Source organism: Myodes glareolus, chromosome 5 (assembly GCF_982192425.1).
Source record: "Myodes glareolus chromosome 5, mMyoGla1.1, whole genome shotgun sequence".
NCBI classification, from domain to species: Eukaryota; Metazoa; Chordata; class Mammalia; order Rodentia; family Cricetidae; genus Myodes; species Myodes glareolus.
The window spans coordinates 97414501-97420809 of record NC_142030.1 but is presented as its reverse complement, the minus strand read 5'-3'; the positions used below and the strand labels follow the sequence as shown (position 1 = coordinate 97420809).

Sequence of the window (6309 nt, the reverse complement as noted above, 5' to 3'; positions counted from 1 at the left end):
TATATAGAGTCCCCTCCAATTCCAGCTCCTCTCTTGATCACTTCTTTCCTCCTTAGTATCCCCATTACTTAGCTTTTACCCTATCTTTTAAATACTTTACGGAAGTTTCTCCGGGATCACATCACTGCTGTCACTGGGTCCGCATTAGGACAATGGTCGCCCTGGCTAGGACCCTGACTGAGGTCCTTAGTCTTTGGTCTTGTCTTACTCGCTATAACTCCCATCTCATCAGCTGCTTTGAGAAGTTTCTCCAGGAGCACAAGACAGCTGTACGATCTACCACAGCGGCTCAAATTAAACCGCTCCTCCTGCTACACGATGCCAACCTAAGGAAGACAGAGGAGTTTGAAGCAGATACTGAAAAAGGAGGTAAATACTATGGCCATCCCAGTGACCTGCTGCTTAAGGGACCATTATAACTATCGATATTTAGTCCCCATTTTAATTATACATAATGATGACTTTCACTGTGGCACTTTCATACACAAACGTTTGGAGCATAGTTTGACCATATTCACCCATCACTACTCTCTTGTCCCCTCCCATGACCACTGATGCCCTCTTCTTTCCCAACTATCCCCTTCTTGTGTGTGTGTGAACCACTGAGTGTTCGGTAGGGTTACTTAGAGGAGTGTGAATGGGGGGGGGGAGTATTTTCAGGACCAGGGGCAACTCAGCAGACTACATCACTGAGCAAACTGTCTCTCCCTCCCCTGTAGTTGACAATAGCATCTCCTGACTGGTGCGGGAGAATTGTCTGTATTCTGTCAATCATGTTTTAAATAAACGCTGATTGGCCAGGCAGGAAGTATAGGTGGGAAAACCAGACAGGAAGTAGGAGACATGGATTAACACTTAGAAACGTGTTGTTCTTGCAGAGGGCCTGAATTCAGTTGCCAGTACCGGTGGTGGGCAGCTCACAACCACCTGTAACTCTAGCTCCAGGGAATCTGATGCCATCCTCTGGCCTCTAAGGGCACCTGCACTCATATGCACAACCCCCATTCTCATCACACACACACACACACACACACACACACACACACACACACACACACACACACACGTTTAAAAGTAAATGTAAAATCCCAGAGAATGAGAAGCGGCTTGTGGCTGCTTTGTCTTACATCAGCCTGGTTAGGCTGAGTTGCAGTTTCCCAGAACTTCATCCCTTCTGTGTTTCTGGCAAGGCAGACAAGAAAGAGAGTCTCATGAGAGATTTGGACACAGCAGGAAGGTAGCAGGTGTTCTGTGATTCACACGTGGGTTCTCGCTTTTCTGTTGGTTCTGCTCCTTATGGAAGGCAGTCACTGAGCCTGCAAGACACTGTCCCCTGGATCCTTGTTGTCCACCGTAGCTCCTAGACAGGGGCATGCTTCACTCTTTGATGGAGGTCCCCAGCTTCTGCAGGGTGTCCACACCACCGGCACTGACAGGGGTTATGCTCAGCCAGGTTCTAACTAGCTCTTAGTCTGTCTCATTTTCCTTTCTATATAATTACAGAATATATCACATTCTGAATACACCTTATATGAAAAAAGAACACAGCTGCTGGTCATCCCCCGAGGCCACGAACTTAGTTAATACCAGAGAGAGTATGACAGGATGAACAAGAAAGGAAAGGATTTTAGACCACTCAGAAGAGCAATAAGTCCATCTTAGTGTTGTGGAGAAGGAGGAAAAGTATCTCACATCTGGGAGGAGAGATGTGTGACTTAGAGGATGTGGGGGAAGTATGGAGAAGGATGCACTTAGGTGAGGGATATTTGTTTCAGGGCAGGGAAAAGGCACCTTGGGTTGAGGTTCATATACACACGAGGAATATGTTAAACTTTTTGGCATGATGTCTTCTGGCAACTGAAAGTTTATAAACTTCCCTGAGGCAAGAGAGATTGGTGTCTGTCCATTGCCTTTTAGTGCAGGTGCCTAGAGATTCCAGAATCAACTGGATGGAGATAGAGAGGGCTGTAGGTAAGCCTACCATGAGCTGCATCTTGTATGGTATTTGACATTTCTCTCCTGGAGCCCTGGTACCTGAGAGCTGGGAACATATTCACAGACGGGTTCTCAGTAAGCTAAGAGGCTTCAAGGAAGTGTGGCCTGGTTATACCCTAGTTTAAATCTATCCCACACATACATACAATCATACATACATATATACGCGTAGGTGAAATTTTCTGTCCCACCAGCCAGCTCCTAATAACCACACAGAGCCTTCTTATTAATCATAAATGCTCAGCTTATAGCTTAGGCTTGTTACTAATTAGCTCTTATAACTTAGATTAACCCATTTTATCAATATACATGTTGCCATATGACTTGTGGCATTTACCTGTCCCCTTACATGTCTTCTTCTCTCTCCATCTGGCTGGCAACTCTGCCTTTCTTCCCAGAGTTCTCTCTGTCTGGCTCTCCCACCTCCTATTCCTCTTCCTGCCTAGCTATTGGCCACTTAGCTCTTTATTTAACCACTCAGAGCAACACATCTTCACAGCATACCAAAAGATTGAGCCCACAGCACATGTATACTATTCTCAAACAGTTAATCAAATTTGTAAATATCAACTTGGCTAATAGGAACATTTTTGGAGTACACGTGAGAAGCAAATGCATCTACCAAAACAGTGCAGACCGAGAAACTTTAATAGGCAACTGGGAAAACTCGAGAGACCTGGAATGAGAACCTCGACTGAGGAGCTGCCTCTATCATACTGGTCTACGGGCATGTCTGTGGGACATTTTCTTAGCTGCTAGTTACCCCTCCCCTGAGGAGGGGCAGCCCTGGTGGCCTGGGCTACACACACACACACACACACATACACACACACACACACACACACAGACAGATGGTGTTTTGTTCCTTTCATTGAATCTTGACATTGATACAATGTGAAGCCTGGAGGATGAGAGGCTGTGACAACCGAGTGTGAGTCCTCTGAACCCCTGAGGCCCCTTAGCTCTGTGTCTGCTGTTTGTGAAGGAGAAACCATCACACCTTCACTCTTTCTTCTCTCCCGTCCACACTGACCATTTCCCCCATTGCCTGCCTCCAGCTTGAGTGACTGAGGCCTAGCTGCTCAGAGTCATGCGCTACACTTCTGACCTGCATTGACCACATATCAGCTGCATTCATCTGGAGCCCAAGTTTCTCCCTTGTCTCTGCTCCTCTGACTGCTCCTCTGATAAGGACGTGACTTCTAACTCATCCCTGGTGAACTATGATCTTGCTCCATCCTTTTCTCCGGAAGTCTGCTTCCCTGTTGTGTGAAGGGACACATAGTCTAAAAGCCTGCAGGCCTGACAGCTCTGGTAACATCTGTCATTGCTTCTTCTTTGCAGTTGATCTGGCCTTCCCAGGAGCGCTGACATGCTCTCTCTGGAATGCCTAAAAATACTGTACCCTCCCTTTCCTTGGTTTAGTGCTGTGGCTCACTGAGAGCCTTGCACCCACTAAGCAAGAGTTTTAACACTAAGCTGCACCCCAGCCCATGGTCCACCTCTAACCACCCTGAGAAAGTTCATGCTTTCATACCCATAGCTGCCTTTCCTTGTTACTGTGACCATTAGCAGTCTTTGTGTGATCAAACTTGAGGTCACAATCTGTAGTCTAAGAAGTCAAATTTGGCTATCGATCCTCAAGAATCCAATTAAAAGAACGAAATTAATAATACAAAGCAGGATGATATAGCCCCTTTGGATATCAGTGTGGCAATTTCTTAGAAAATTAGGGAATAACTTTCCTCAAGACCCAGTAATACCACTTTTGCGTATATATCCAAAGATGCTCAATCGAGCCACAAGGACATGGGCTCAACTATGTTCATAGCAGCATTGTTTGTCATAGCCAGACCTGGAAACAACCTAAATACCCCTCGACCAAAGACTATATAAGGAAAATGTGGTACATTTACATAATGGAGTACTATATAACAGAAAAAAATAACAACAGTTTGAATTTTGCAGGAAAATTGATGGAGCTAGAAAACATCATTTTGAGCCAGGTAACCCAGACCCAGAAAGACAATTATCATATGTACTCACTCACAAGTGGTTTTTAAACAGAAAACAAAGGAAACCAGCCCACAAATCACAATCCCAGAGAACCTAGACAACAACGAGGATCCTAAGAGAGACAAACATGGATCTAATCTACATGGGAAGAAGAAAAAGGTAAGATCTCCTCAGTAAATTGGGAGCATGTGGACCTTGGAAGAGGGCTTAAGGGGAAGGGAGAGGCACAGAGGGGAGCAGAGAAAAATGTAGAGCTCAATAAAAATCAATTAAAAAACTATAAAAAATAATAATACAAAGCAGAAAAGGGAGGTGTGTTCAATATGATCACACTGGTAAGAGAGACACAGAGATCTACTGACCCCCTTCCTGTCAATCTTTGGGGTCCTAAAATAAGATTAATGCTTAAATAGAGGGCCGAGAGCTTGCACACCTAACCCATCCTGGTCGAGGAGTGGGTCTGTTCATCTCTAATCCATCATTGTCCTGGAATGAACCACCTTAAGGTGGTCTGACAGCCTTTATGTGGTCTGGCAGGTTGTTAGAAGTCTCTTTCTGGGAGAAAAGCTCCCTTTGCTTCTTTTTCCCTCTCCCAGCATGAAATTCCTGGGGAAATTATCATTTTGGAGGGGTCCATTGTTTCAATTGTCTGATGCTCAGACTGTGGACACGAGTGTCTCTTCACAATGTCTCCATTTCTGGCAGCCAGCGACAATGAAGACAGAACACTTCCACTTCAGAGAGGAAAGCTTCCAGCACCCCCACCCAGAACTCACAGCAAACAGTGAACTGGTTCTGTGAGGCCGAGCTCCCCACAACTTTTCCCTCTAGGAAACTGACTTGATGGAGTCACAGCAGAAGCAAAGGGGCCTTGACTCGGGGATCCACACTGCCACTGCCGGGTGCACATGACACAGCTGTGGCCAGGGAGACCCACTGAAGGGACGAGCTAGGAACCGCAATGAAGACAGAGCCAAGGATACTCCTACAGCTAAGTCCTTGATGCCAACCCACTGAGCATCCGTAATACCTGTCCCTCTTATCAGAACATTCACTGCAGCAATATTTACAAAACAAACGCAGCTAAACCATGGGGATGCCCAATAATAGCAGATTAACCTCCTGTAATAAATTGTGCCTTTACCATTTGTTTGCCTTCTTTCTTTCTTTTTTTTTTTTTTACAGGGGAGGGTATGACATGCAAGGCCACTCCCACAAGTTATATAGTCAAGTTTTCCAAATGTAGGGAAATTGCAAGGGTCAGTGCATGCTAAGTCCAATGGAGACACCTCACTCTGGGAAAGTCACCTTTGTGACCATGGTGTCTCCCCTGCCAGGTAAGTATGCCATTTTCAATCAAAACGGAAAGGTACTCAGAATGTGGGGAGTCAGCTCTTGCTTGCTGGGTCAGCATGATGAGCTGAGTTTAATCCCCAGAACCCACATTTTAAAATGTAGCACGGAGACAGGAGGACATTGAGGTTCACCAGACAGCAAACCTACTTGTTAGAGTTTCAGACCAGACAGAGACCCTGCCTTAGTAAAAAAAAAATATTGACTGGTGAGATGGCTCAGGACCATAGCACTTGCTGCTGACCCTGAAACCTGAGTTCAATCCCTAGCACTGCTGATGGGAGGAAAGAACTAACTCATGTTTTCCTCTGTCCTTTATGCATGTACTATGAAATCTCATATTCACACACACACACACATACACACACACACCAATAATAATAAATGTTTGAAAGAAAACAACCAACGACAAAAACCAAGGTGACCAGCTCCCAAGGAATGACAACCTTTGGAGTAGCAGAGCACAACCAACAGGATGAAATCTACTCCAAAGGTCAAAGGTTGTTCATTAGACCGGCTTACACGGCGCAGGCTGCTCTTCCAACGATGTCTTCACCGGAGCTAGAAGCGGTAGCCATTCAGTCTGTGAAGTTACAAGCTTCCTCTGTTCCAACCTGGAGCTGAAGGCCTGGAGGAGCCCTGGAGAGACACTGGTCTTCGGCTCACTTTGGGAGGCTAAAGGAGCCGGTAGGAGCAGAGGCCAACATCAGGACAGATGTTTACAGCAGGAAGAAGTGAAGGCAGACCAACTGTTCCCTCAGACCAGAGTCACTATGGAAAGTGTCACCCATTCTAGGGTCTACACACAAGCACCGCCATGCTCTTTTTTCTTTTTTTTGGGGGGGTGCCTTATGCCCTTAATTAATCCTCCTGAAATGCCCTCATGGGCTCACCCAGAGGTATATCTCTTATGTATCTCTTAGTGGGCTCCAGGTCCAATCAACT

At 45.8% G+C, this 6309-nt stretch overlaps 1 pseudogene; it reads right to left on the bottom strand.

Moving 5' to 3' along the window:
* Positions 1–5214: 5214 nt before the first annotated feature.
* LOC125406803 (U1 spliceosomal RNA) lies at positions 5215–5356 on the bottom strand (annotated as a pseudogene).
* Positions 5357–6309: the final 953 nt, after the last annotated feature.